At 48.6% G+C, this 14,143-nt stretch overlaps 1 long non-coding RNA gene across 1 annotated transcript in view; it reads left to right on the forward strand.

The window, feature by feature from the left end:
* The first annotated feature begins 2,068 nt into the window (after nucleotides 1-2,068).
* The window catches only part of LOC144339354 (uncharacterized), a 204,903-nt gene continuing 192,828 nt past the window's right edge, over nucleotides 2,069-14,143 (forward strand). The window contains exon 1 of the long non-coding RNA XR_013414328.1: nucleotides 2,069-2,365. This is a non-coding gene — a long non-coding RNA (uncharacterized LOC144339354). The remainder of the gene's footprint in view (nucleotides 2,366-14,143) is intronic.

A 14,143-nucleotide genomic window follows, 5' to 3' on the forward strand; every position in this document is an offset into this window, starting at 1 on the left:
ATTTTCCAATTTTTGATGGAGACATGGGTACCAAGAACTATGCCTCCACCATGAGCAGACCAACAGCATAAGGGCCCTTGAAAATGAAAACAGTAGGGTTGGTGTGGTGACTCACACCTGTAATCCTAGTACCTTGGGAGGCCTGAGCTCGGAAGTTCGAGACCAGCCTGGGCAACATGGTGAAACCCCATCTCTTCTTTTTTTTTTTTTTTTTTTTTTTGAGACTGAGTCTCGCTCTGTCGCCCAGGCTGGAGTGCAGTGGCCGGATCTCAGCTCACTGCAAGCTCTGCCTCCCGGGTTTATGCCATTCTCCTGCCTCAGCCTCCCGAGTAGCTGGGACTACAGGCGCCCGCCACCTCGCCCGGCTAGTTTTTTGTATTTTTAGTAGAGACGGGGTTTCACCATGTTAGCCAGGATGGTCTCGATCTCTTGACCTTGTGATCCGCCCGTCTCGGCCTCCCAAAGTGCTGGGATTACAGGCTTGAGCCACCGCGCCCGGCCCCATCTCTTCTAAAATACAAAAAATTAGCTGGGCATGGTGGCACGTACCTGTAATCCCAGCTACTTGGGAGGCTGAGGCAGAAGAATTGCTTGAACCCGGGAGGCGGAGGTTGCAGTGAGCTGAGATCGCACTGCTGCACTCCAGCTTGGGTGACAGAGCAAGACTCTGCCTCCAAAAAAGAAAGAAAACAGTAGTTCGGCTTCAGGTGGTGGGGACTGGGGCAAACTGATGCTCACATGTTTCACGCAAAGAGGTAGCTGCTGCTCAGCACCAGCTGACTGGGGCTCTGTGAGGGTATAGGCCTAGGGCTGGTCGATCTACTTTTTTTCCTAGAGAAATTTGAAATTTGGATTTAAAAAGTGCAATCCTTTGATATTTACATGTTGACTTAGATGTGTTTGAATTACCACATGGGCCTGACAAAACTTGCTGGAGGGCTGCACCAGGCGTGGAGAAGCAGCTGGGATAGCAACATCTGTCCCTGTTGGTAGGGCAAGGGCTGGGCACTCACAGGGGCCTGAGAAACAGCAGTGTCCACCCTGCCCACTTTGGTTGTGGGGGCTGGAAGAAGCAGCAGAGCCCTGCCCTCACCCATGAGTCTCAAACACGGCCCTTGTTTTGGAGCAGGGGACCTAGTGAACTGCTGGCTTTCTAGAATGTCCGCCCAGGGCCAAGGCCGCCACCCCCTGCTGGGCATCAGGCACCAGTGCCCAGGGCATGGAGGGGGCTGAGAGGACAGCACCAGCAGGGTGATGTTGTCTTCTCTCTCCAGGGCTTAGGCCCTGCAGCCAGGCAGACGGGCTCTTGCCTTAGCCCTGCACTCAATCCTGTGCGTGGGTCTCTGTAAACACTAGTCTCCCCCTTGTCACTCCTCAGTCCCAACTCGGTGAGCAGAGCTCTCCCTGGCCAACCTCCTGGCTCAATGATCTTTGGCAGGTGACTTACCCTCTGTGTGCCTCAGCTTTTCCGTCTGTGGAGTGGGAGGACTCATAGCAACTACCTTGTCAGGAGTAACGGGACAGTAGACCTAAGACCCTGCAAGCAGGACCACTGCCTCTGCTCCTCAGTGCTTCCTTTGATTTGCCATCTCAGTGAAGCCACTTATATGTAGGGATTAGGTGTTAGACTTCAGCTTTCTCTTTCTTTTCTCCTTTCCTTTCCTTTCCTTTCCTTTCCTTTCCTTTCCTTTCCTTTCCTTTCCTTTCCTTTCCTTTCCTTTCCTTTCCCTTCCCTTCCTTTCCTTTCTTTCTTTCTCTCTCTCTCTCTCTCTCTCTCTCTCTCTCTCTCTCTTTCTCTCTTTCTCTCTTTCCCTCTCTCTCTTTCTCTGTCTCTCTCTTTCTTTCTCTTTGTCTCTCTCTCTCTCTCTCTTTCTTGATAGAGTTTCACTCTGTCACCCAGGCTGGAGTGCAGTGGTGCGATCTTGGCTCACTGCAATCTCTGCCTCCTGGACTCAAGCGTTTCTCCTGCCTCAGCCTCCTGAGTAGCTGGGGTTACAGGCACCTGCCACCATGGCTGGCTAATTTTTGTATTTTTAGTAGAGATGGGGTTTCACCTTGTTGGCCAGGCTGGTCTCGAACTCCCGATCTCAGATGATCTTCCCACCTCGGGATTCCAGACATGAGCTACTGTGCCCGGCCTTATTTTCTTTTTAGATAAGATATCTGTCACCCAGGCTGGAGTGCAGTGGCACAATCTTGGCTCACTGCAACCTCCGCCTCCCAGGCTCAAGCAATCCTCCCACCTCAGCCTTCCAAGTAGCTGGGACCACAGGTACACACCAGCACACTGGCTAATTTTTGTATTTTTTGTAGAGACAGTGTTTTGCTATGCTGGCCAGGCTGTTCTCGAACACCTGGGCTCAAGGTATCTGCCCACCTCGGCCTCCCAAAATTTTGGGATTACAGGCATGAGCCACTGTGCCCGGCCCAGCTTTTCTTTTCTGTTTTTCTTTTCGTCTTCTGTGACTTGGGGACCAAATATTTCAGCTTTTCTGAATTGATTTTTTGTTTAGACAGAGTCTCACTCTGTGGCCCAGGTTGGAGTGCAGTGGTGCAATCTTGGCTCACTGCAAACTCCACCTCCCAGGTTCAAGCGATTCTCCTGCCTCAGCCTCCCGAGTAGCTGGGGTTTCAGGGACAGGTCACCATGCCTGGCTAATTTTTATATTTTTTAGTAAAGAAGAGGTGTCTCCATGTTGACCAGGCTGGTCTCCAACTCCTGACCTCAAGTGATCCTCCCGCCTCGGCCTCCTAAAGTACTGGAGTTACAGGTGTGAGCCACAGCACCCGGGCAGCTTTTCTGATTTTTGAAAGAGGAGAGGGCACTCCTGGGCACAGATAAATAACTCTTAAAAAAAAGGAATTGAGGTGAGTGTGCACGGTCAGAGGGCTGTCATCCACCACATCATGTTGACACTGGCCTCCGCCTTCCCAGTGGTCCCGCTAAGGCCCCAGAAGTGCAAACCTGGCACCAGATCAAGCTGCCACACTGCACAACTCAGGAATGCCAGGCCTGTTTGCGTCTTCATGAAAGGCGCCGCCCTGGCCTGTGTGTTCACATTAATCTCCTTAAACCAGACAGTGTGAATTTGGAACAAGAAACGGTGCCTCCACCACATGAAGAGCAACAGCGTAAGGGCCTTTAAGAAGGAAAACAGTATCTCAGCTTCCATGTCAGGTGGCAATAGGAAGTGGTGGGGACTTGGGCGAACTGGTGCACATGTGTTCCACGCAGGAAGGTGGCTGCTGCTTGTGCCTGCTGACTGGGGCTATGTGGAAAGTTTTTTTTTTTTTTTTGAGATGGAGTCTCACTCTGTCACCCAGGCTGGAGTGCAATGGCACGATCTTGGCTCACTGCAACCTCTGCCTCCCGGGTTCAAGCAATTCTCCTGCCTCAGCCTCCTGAGAAGCTGGGACTACAGGCGCTCGTGACCACGCCCAGCTAATTTTTGGTAGAGATGGAGTTTCACCATATTGGCTAGTCTGGTTTCGAACTCCTGACCTTGTGATCCGCCCACCTCGCTCTCCCAAAGTGCTGGGATTACAGGCATGAGCCACCACGCCCGGCTGGGAAGTTTAAACCATGTCAGTGACTTGATCTCTCTGTGCTTCATTTTCCTCACCTGAAAGTGGGGATCACCCCAGTAACCGCACAGTTGTTGTGAGAATCAGTTAAGCCCAGCACTTGAAGCTGTGCCCTGCTATGTAAATGTTACTATGACCATTTAATCTTCCCTCCACTGGAATATCGGTCTGTGCCCATAGGCGACAGTGGAGGGGAGATGTGTCCTGTAACCAAATGGATGGATAATAATACTATAATAGCAAGTAACTTGCTGTGTGCAAGGCCCTTTCATCTATATTATCTCATTTAATCTTCACACTCATCCTGGGAGTTCTCGACCCTAGGTTACAAAGAGGAAACAGGCACAGGGGGGTTGCAGAGGCCTGCCTGGAGGTGGCAGAGGCCGAGTCAGAGACTTGGAGCCAAGGCCCCCTGCCCAAAGGCATGCTGGGCTTTGAGCCAGGCCTGCCTCACAAATGGGAGACCCTGATATTTCTGCCGCACTTCACGGGGGTGGAGAGAGACCTCCTTGGCCAGTGCGCTTCTCCTGTGTGCTCCTGTTCCATGGGACTCGCCTCCCCGGATGAAGTCTTCCTTCTCAGGCCCAACTCCCCGTGCGCTGCAGGGAGGGCCCTGTGCTGGTTCCCTTTGGGGGACCCAGGAAGCAGCACCCAAGGACACATGTGGATCCTGAGTCTCCCTCACCCTCTTGCAGGGGCTCATCTCCTTTCCCCCGTCTCTGCTGTGGCCTCAACTCTTGAAACGCCTCATCTGATCGTGGCAAAGTTCATGAGGCTGCAAGTTGCTTCTATATTTTTAAAAACTGAAATCTTGATTGAGATGGTTGTAGATTCACATGCAGTTGTAAGAAATAATACTGAGAAATCCCATGTACCCTTCACCCAGTTTCCCCTGACAGTAACATCTCATAAAACTGCAGTGCAACACACAGCCAGGATATTGACATTAATGCAATCCTCCTATCTTCTGCAGGTTTCACTAGCTGTGTCTGCACACCCATGGTGCACCCGTGTGTGCGTGTGTATGTGCTGTGTATTTAGTTCTCTGCAATTCTATCGTCTGTGCCGCTGTGCATATCCCACTGCAGTGAGATTACGAGCACTTCCCACACCACAGCCTCCCTCCTGTTACCCTTGCCCATGAGACCTCAGTGCTGGGCTCCATGCTGGAGCTGCTCACACCAACCTCTTTATATGAGATTTATGGCAGCCCTGGAGGTTGGCACAGCTGCCCCATTGAGGGTTAGTTTGCCCACCATTGTGCTGTCTATCAGGGATGGCTGGGGCAGCAAGAGCCAGTATCATCTCAGGACCATGTGACAGCCACCAGGTCTTTCCTTTTAACTGCACCATTTCTGTATTACTATTATTAGAACAGTAATACATGCTTCTTAAAAAAAATGAAATATGACAGAAGAGGTTAAAAAAGTAAAAGATCTGTATTTTTCCATCTTCCCCAGCAGGGTCCTCTGTTTCTTAGTGTAATCTTCAAGTCTTTTTCTATATATTTACAAGTATATATGTGAATATCCTATTATCTCTTTCTGTGTTTTTTTAAACACATCGAAGTGTACTAGACACACTGTTATTCAACTCACTTTTCGTTGAATCACAGATCCTGTACATCTTTCCATGTCTCTAAGTAGAGATCTTTTTCATCCCTTTCCTTTTAAAATTTAAATCTATGTTAAAAGATTTATGTTAAATTCACGGGATTTAATATTCACAAGGCACAAAAGAGCATGTAATGCAAGCCGCCTCATCCCATGGCCTGACCCCGCCCCCAGTTATGTTCTGTAGAGAAAAGCATAGTCAGTTCCTCGTGGATTCTTACAGAGAGAGGTTTTGTATACACAAGCAGATATGTAGATACATCCTCCCCTTCCTTCTCATGCCCAGGGTTCTGCACCTTGATTTATTTTCATGGAACAGTGTTTCTTGGAGACCCATTGGTAAGAGTTTCTTCCCTCTTTTTAATTTAATTTTTTTTGAGACGGAGTCTCGCTCTGTCGCCTAGGATGGAGTGCAGTAGGGCAATCTCGGCTTGTTGAAACCTCCTCCCAGGTTCAAGCGATTCTCCTGCCTCAGCCTCCTGAGTAGCTGGGACTATGGCGTGCGCCACTGCACTGGTTAATTTTTGTATTTTTAGTAGAGATGGGGTTTTACCGTGGCTGCCAGGCTGGTCTCGAACTCCTGACCTCAAGTAATCCACCTGTCTCAGCCTCCCAAAGTGCTGGGATTACAGGCATGAGCCACCATGCCCAGCTTCCTCCGTCTTTTTCTTTTTTTTTTCACAGCTGTGTATGTTCCATTGTAAGTGTGTATCATAGATTATTTAAGCAGTCCCTCATTTATGCACATTTGGGCTGATTCCAGTTTTTTTTTTTTTTTTTTTTTTTAATTGTGTGTGCTCCAGGAGACAGACTCTTTCATGGTGGAATTCCAGACACGGACGAAGTATTTGGGATCAGGGGCTTCTGGGTGCTCTTAGGAGCACCTGTGTCCACCTCGAGGTCAGGAGTCCTTAAGACAGAAGGAGCCCTTGCCGGGTTGTCACGGGGCAGACCCCGTGCATGTGTGTGTCAGCGTGCTTCCTTCCCGTGGCGCCACAGGCCTCCTTGTGACATTTGCAGGTTGGTGACTCAGAATGCTGTTCAACATTGATCTCTGCCCTCACTTTTTCCTCTTCTCTTCTCCCTACACCCCTCCACCTGACCAATGGTGCCCAGTTGGACCTCCAGTGAGAATCTCTTGGCTTTAATGAGCTAAAAAGGTGGTCTTGAGCCAGGACAGTTAAAGCTTAGGTTCCTTATTTGGTTTATTTGTAGATAGACGGGGAGCTGAGAAGTCTGGCTAAGGTTTTCACTGCGATCTTACAGTCAGGGCACAGTGACAGCTCCTGTTCTTCCAGAACTGCAGTTCTGCTTTGACAGTTGACAAATTTTTGTGAAATTGGCAACATCTCAGGCCGAAAGAGACATTTGTAGGTTGGGCTCCTGCCTGATTTTATGTTTACCTCCTTGATTATTTTTGGTGTGTGGGGTTTGAAAAGGGAAATCAAATGCAAACAATCTCATGGATGTATCCTTAAAACGACTTCTTTTGTCAAGTCAGGAATTTTTTTATTTTTTGAGATGGAGTCTCACTCTGTCGCCCAGGCTGGAGTGCAGTGGCGCTATCTCAGCTCACTGCAACCTCTGTCACCTGGGTTCAAGTGATTCGCCTGCCTCAGCCTCCCCGAGTAGCTGGGATTACAGGCACCTGCCACCACTCCTGGCTAATTTTTGTAGTTTTAGTGGAGATGGGCTTTCACCATGTTGGCCAGGCTGGTCTTGAACTCCTGCCCTCGTGATCCACCCGCCTTGGCCTCCCAAAGTGCTGGGTTTACAGGCGTGAGCCACTGTGCCTGGCCAAGTCATGAAATGTTTAAGTGAAGGTTCTCTCTGGAATGTGACTTCCACAGGCTGGGCCCGAGGAATGGCTTAAAGTTGGATTGTAGATTTGAAAGGTCTTGATTTTCCAGCATGTGTGGCACAGGTGAGCACAGTGAAACCCGACATTCCCATTTGACCACTGGCCCTCTTAGGGCCTGACTGTCCCAAGTGTCAGGAACAACGGCATGTCCCACTTAGTGTTCCTTTGAGGGCTGGGCTGTAGGAGCAGCTCAAGAGGGACCCCTAGTGACCGCATGGAGCGCTGTCGCCTCTGCACCCTAGGCCAGGCTGGCTCTAGCATCTGCCTGTCCTGGCAAAGGAAGGTCCTCGGGGCTTGGGCCCACAGGACTTGCCAGCAGTGTCACCCCTGCCTCGGGGACAATGGCTTCACATGGCCTCCTCTTCCTAACGGGGCTCCTTTTCCCAGACAAGCTTTCTGCAACAGCCTCAGCTTCCTACACCCCTAAACGCCCCTTCCTCACACTTTTTTCCTCAGGGGGCCGGACTTTCCCCTCCGCAACTTCTCCGCAGAGGGAGGAGCCTCCACACAGGTTCTGGCCTGGCCTCCCTCCTGAGGAGGTCCGCCTCTTTCCTTCACAGGCCCCGTCTCTCTCCTTGGGGCACAGGACAGTGGAGGCCTGATCCATATTGCATGTGGTGAGTCTCAACTCAAGCCTTCAACATCCTCCTTGAAAGAGGGGGATATCAAGAGAATGAAAACATGGGCCGCAGAATGAGAGGAAATATTTGCAAAAGACATAGCTGATAAAGAACTGTTATCCAAAATATAAAAGAATGCTTAAGACAACAATAAGAAAACAGGTAGGTGCTGTAGCTCACACCTGTAATCCCAGCACTTTGGGAGGCCGAGATGGGAGGAATGCTTGAGCCATGAGTTCAAGACCAGCCTAGGCAACATGGTGAGAACTTGTCTCTACAGAAAATACAGGAATTAACTGGCATAGTAGTGCACACCTGTAGTTCCAGCTACTCAGGAGGCTGAGGTGAGAGGATTGCTTGAGCCTGAGAGATTGAGGCTGCAGTGAGCCATAAGTATACTGCTGCACTCTAGCCTGAGTGACAGAGTGAGACACTGTCTCAAAAAGAAAAAAAGAAAAGAAAAGAAAAAATCCCCAAATATCCAAATTTAAAAATGGGCAAAAGATCTGAACAGACACATCAACAAAGAAGATACACAGATGATGGCTAAGTGCATGTAAAAACATGTTCAACATCATATACCATCAGGGAAATGCAAATTAAGACAACAATTAAATACTACCACACACCTACAAGAATGGCCCAAATCCAGAACATTGACAACACCAAATGCTGGCAAGGATGTGGAGCAACAGGAACTCTCATTCATTGCTGTGGGAATGCAAAATGGCACAGCCACTTCAGAAGACAGTTTGGCAGTTTCTTACAAAACTAAACATACCCTTACCATACAATCCGGCAATCCCACTCTTTGGTATTTACCCAAATGAATTGAAAATTTATGTTCACACAGAAACCTGCACACATATGTTTAGAGCAGTTTTATTCATAATGCCAAAACTTGAAAGCAACTAAAATGTCCTTCAGTAGGTGAATGGATAAACTGGAGGTCATCCAGACAATGAAATATCATTCAGTGCTAAAGAGAAATGAGCTCTCTCAACCATGACAAGTCGTAGAGGAAGAATGCCTGTTACTAAGTGAATCTGAAAAGGTTACATACTAGATGATTCCTATTCTGTGACATTCTGGAAAAGGCAAAACTATGGAGACAGGAAAAGGATTAGTGGCTGCCAGGGGCTAGAAGGGGATGGTGGGGATAATGGATGAATAGTCAGAACATGGGGGAATTTTTAGGGCAGTGATAACATTCTATGTGATTCTAACAATGGTGGTTATGTGCCATTATACATTTGCCCAACCCCATAGAATGCACAATACCAAGAGTGAGCCCTCATGGGAATGAGGGACACTGGATGGTGATGATGGGTCCAGGCAGGTTCACTGATTGCGCTAAATGTACCACGCCGGTGGGGATGGTGATAGTGTGTGTGTGGGGAGGCTGGGCATGTGTGGGGCAGGGGGCACACAGGAACTCTGTACTTTCTGCTCCATTTTACTACGAAAATAAAACTGCTCTAAAAAATAAAGTTTATTTTAAAAACTGAAAATGAAAATGAAACAAAAGAAACAAAAGGTTGTATTTTGAACATACAAAGAGATTCACTAACAGAGCTGAAAGAAGAGGACATTTCTTATTCAGTGTAAATTCATGCTTCACTACTGTTCTCACTCCTTACAGTGACTCCAGATTAATATATGCACATGTTTATAGATCTTCTAATGATCTGGGTGAGTATAACTACATTGCAGTATTTTTTTTTCTTATAACAGCTTTAAGGTGTTAAACAGAAACACTTAAAACCTCCTGTAATTTGGGATTTAAAAAATTTTTAAATATTCTGCTGGGCATGGTGGCTCAAGCCTGTAATCCCAGTACTTTGGGAGGCCGAGGCGGGCAGATCACCTGAGGTTAGGAGTTTGAGACCAGCCTGGCCAACCTGGCGAAACCGCATCTCTACTAAAAATACAAAAATTAACTGGATGCGGTGGCAGGCACCTGTAGTCACAGCTACTTGGGAGGCTGAGGCAGGAGAATCACTTGAACCCTGGAGGTGGAGGTTGCAGTTTGAGTCGAGATTGCGCCATTGCACCCCAGCGTGGGTGACAAGAGCAAAACTTTGTCTCAAAAATTTTTATTTTTTTATTTTTTTTTATTTTTAATATTCTGGTGGCCCCACAAATGGAAGTAGTTATGGCCCCTCTCCAATGTGAAGAGCCCCACCCTTAATCCCTTTCACAGGCCAGAGATGTCTCACCCCTCAGGCCCTTCTTTACCCTCCAGGCCCTTCTTCACCCCTCACATGGTCTCCTACTCAATCCCAAGGTGGGACTCCTCCTGTTGTTCCCCTTGGTGACACTTCACGTTGCTTCATCTCAACTCAGCTGGCTCTGTTGGCCCTGAGGCCCCCGGCAGAGCCGCAGCCAGTGTGCAGAGCTTCCTCCTCAGGCACTCCAGGAAGCCCTGGAGTTTCTTTCGTGCAGCTTCTCTGTCACACCCTACGACAGCTCACAGGTCTGAGCTCACCAAGCCGGGGAAGACAAATGAGCAGATCTGGGCTATTGCAACTCGAGCACTCCTGATGTCATTGTGAACCTAGGTTTGTGGCATGAGAGAAAGGGGATACACCATGTGAGATGCAAAAGGTTAAATTAAAAATCCCAGGGTAGTGAATGTGATTTTTTTGTGTTTTTTTGACAGTCTCACTCTGTCACCCAGGCTGGAATGCAGTGGCACAATCTCGGCTCACTGCGGCCTCTGCCTCCTGGGTTCAAGCAGTTCTCCTGTCTCAGCCTCCCAAGTAGCTGGGACTACAAGCGTGTGCCACCACACCTGGCTAATTTTTGTATTTTTAGCAGAGACGGGGTTTTGCCATGTTGGCCAGGCTGGTCTCGAATTCCTGACCTCAGGTGGTCTACCCACCTCAGACTCCCAAAGTGCTGGGATTACAGGTGTGAGCCACTGTGCCTGGCTGAACTTGTGTATTTTGTGTTAAGACATTATGCGTATTTTTTCCTGGCTGTTCAATGAGAGGCCTGAAAACAAGGCCAAAGGTAAGCACCCTTATGTTTTGATTATGTTCTCTAAACACCATTCCCCACTGAAAGAAACCAGGGTTGGCAGAGAAATGGCTGACTCCAGGTCTGGGGCAGAAGAGGAACAAGATGAGGACATCTAGTAGTACTAGAAAGCAAGGACAGTATCCAGGTGATATAGGTTGGATGTCTGTCCCTGCCCAAATCTCATGTTGCAATGTAATTCCCAGTGTTGGAGGGGGGGCCTGGAGGGAGGTGTCTGAATCATGAGGCTGGATCCCTCATGAATGGCTTGGGCCATCCTCTTCGTAATAAGTGAGCTCTTCCCCTGAGTTTATACATGATCTGGTTGTTTAAAAGTGTGTAGTACCTCCTCCCCCATTCTCTCTCTTTCTCTCTCTCTCGCTCTCGCTCTTGCTCTCTCTCTTGCCTGCTTTCCTTCTCCTTCCACTATGACTGGAAGGATCCTGAGGCCTCCCCAGAAGCCAAGCAGATGTTGGCACCATGCTTCTTGTATAGAATTGTGAGCCAGTTAAAAACCCTTTTCTTTTCTTTCAATGTATTTGTTGAATACATTTTCTTTTCTTTTCTTTTATTATTATTATTTTTTTGAGACGGAGTTTTACTCTGTCGCCCAGGCTGGAGTGCAGTGGTGAGATCTTGGCTCACTGCAACCTCCACCTTCCAGGTTCAAGCGATTCTCCTGCCTCAGCCTCCCAAGTAGCTGGGATTATAGGCACCCGCCACCATGCCGGGCTGGTTTTTGTATTTTTAGTAGAGACAAGGTTTCACCATGTTGGCCAGGCTGGTCTCGAACTCCTGACTTCAGGTGATCCACCTGGCTCAGCCTCCCAAAGTGCTGAGATTACAGGTGTGAGCCACCATGCCCGGCAAAACCCTTTTCTTAATAAACTACCCAGTCTCAGGTAATTCTTTTTTTTTTTTTTTTTTTTGAGATGGATTCTCTCTCTTTTGCCCAGGCTAAAGTGCAGTGGTGTAATCTCGGCTCACTGCAATTTCTGCCTCCCAGGTTCAAATGATTCTCCCTGCCTTGGCCTCCTGAGTAGCTGAGATTACAGGCATGCACCACCATACCCAGTTAATTTTTTGTATTTTTAGTAGACCTGGGGTTTCGCCATGCTGGCTAGGCTGCTCTTGAACTCCTGACCTCAGGTGATCCACCTGCCTCGGCCTCCCAAAGTGCTGCGATTACAGGTGTGAGCCACGGCGTCCAGCCAATTGCTGCTAATATTATAAAAAGAGAGACAGGCAGCCATGATATGCCTTCCGATGAAAGAATGATTGCCACCTAGACAGAATCTTGCCACAAAAAAAATCAGATCTGACTCTAATCAAGCATCTATAGATCTAACTACCGATTTCAGGAAATACGAAGGAGAAGGAATGTGGGGCCCTGTTACTCTCAGATTTCCGTGTGGGTATGAGTCCCTGGTGGGCTTGCCGGGTGAAGAGTCTGGTCCAGCAGGTCTGGGTGGGGCTTGAGACATTCTGCATTGCTGGCAGGCTCCCTGGGGAGACCATGCTGCTGGCCCACAGACCTACTCGCCCTGAATCATGAGTTGTTAGATGATGCCATCATGGTGCAAATGGCAAAACCACACCAGGATAAACTCTAGGGGATGAACAACATGGTTTTCTTCAACAAATACATTGAAAGAAAGGAAGGAGACTGGGCACAGTGGCTCATGCCTGTCATCCCATCACTTGTGAGGCTGAGACAGGCAGATCACTTGAGCTCAGTAAGTAGTTCACGACCAGCCTAGGCAACATTGCAAAACCGTGCCTGTTATCTAAGCTACTGGGGAGCCTGAGGCATGAGAATCACTTGAACCTGGGAGGTGGAGGTTGCAGTGAGCCGAGGTCACATCATTGCACTCCAGCCTGGATGACAGAGTGAGACTTTGTCTCAAAAAAAAAAAAAAAAGAATGAAGGAAAGAAAGGAAGGAGATTAAAACAGTCTTAAGATACTTTAACCAGTTGCAGTGGGGGTCCTTGTTTGAATCATGATTCCAAAAAAAGTGACACAAAAAGTGACCAAAAAAAGTGAGATAATTGGAAATTTGAATACTGACCAGGTTAGTTAGCTAGGGCAAGGTACCATGAACTGCGTGGCTTGGAATAACAAAAATTTATTTTCTCCCTGTTCTGGGGGCCAGAAGTTAGATATCAGCTGTTGGCAGGGCCACACTTCCTCAGAAGACGCTTGGGAAGGTCCCTCCTTGCCTCCCCAGCTTCTGGTGGCCGCAGACGTCCCCTAGCATGTGGCAGCATCGCTTCTCATGTCACTTTGCTAGTCTTCCCTCTGTGCGTGTCTGTTTCTGTCTAAATTTCTCTTTTTGATAAGGACATTAATCATATTGCATCAGGGCCCACCCTAATGACCTCATTTAAACTTGATTACCTCTGTACAGACCCTTTCTCCAAATAAGGTCACATTCTGAGGTCCGGGGGGTGGGACTGCAGCATCGCTTTCTGGTGGGGGGTGGGGGGTGGGGAGTGTGGGGGACACAATTTAACCCATTACACCAGATTTCTGAGACTGTCAAGGAGATAGCACTAATTTTCTAAGGTGTCATAATGGTATTATGGTTATGTTTAAAAAGTGTCTTTTTTCTTTTAGATAAACATCCAAAAAACTTACAAATGAAATGTTATGATATATGCAGTTTGCTGTAGAATGATATGGGGGCGGCAAATGTGCAGCAGTAATAGATGAAGTGACCCTGCCTCGTGCCCGTAATTGTTGAACCCAGGGGAACCTGGTATATGGGGTCAGTATATTATTCTGTTTACTTTTATAAAAGTTTGATGTTTTTTCTAAAGAAGGTTAAAAAAAAAAGAAAAAATGAACAGCAAACAACAAAAATAAGAAACTTTCCACATAACTGACTTGGCCTCTCCCTTGACCCCCTTGTACCCCTGGAGAGGGTCCCCACGGGCCTCCCCTTTGCACAGCAGCCTGGCTGGGGCTTCCCTCCTAAGTCCCCCACCCCAGGCTTCCTTGTGCCCAGAAACTTCCCCTGCGCCCCGTTGCCACCAGAACTCCCTCCACGTGGTGTCCCCGCTCCCAGCCCACTCTCTCCTGCACAGGAAGAGCCAGCGCAGTCTTTGCCCTCATGGGGGCAGCCACCGCTCAGGGAAGAGATGCCCAGCCCCAGCACAGCAGCAGGCTGGAGCTCTGCCCCGGTGGGTACTGCCGTGAGCCACTCTGCTATGTCCTTGGCCAGCCTCATGGCCTTTGAAGGGACAGTGACTGGGATGTGCTTCTCTTGAGAGGGAAAATTCAGCCTGACTCCACTTTGGTCAGCTCTCCTCTCCTGGCTCTTCGAGGGGCTCTGGGCCAGGCCTCTGAGGCACGGCATTAAGGCCCAGAGATCCCCTGGGAGGAAGGCCCCATCAGCAGAGGGAAGGAGACTACCAGCCGAGTGCCCCCTAAGAACCCCTG

Source organism: Macaca mulatta, chromosome 2 (genome assembly GCF_049350105.2).
Source record: "Macaca mulatta isolate MMU2019108-1 chromosome 2, T2T-MMU8v2.0, whole genome shotgun sequence".
Classification (NCBI taxonomy): domain Eukaryota; kingdom Metazoa; phylum Chordata; class Mammalia; order Primates; family Cercopithecidae; genus Macaca; species Macaca mulatta.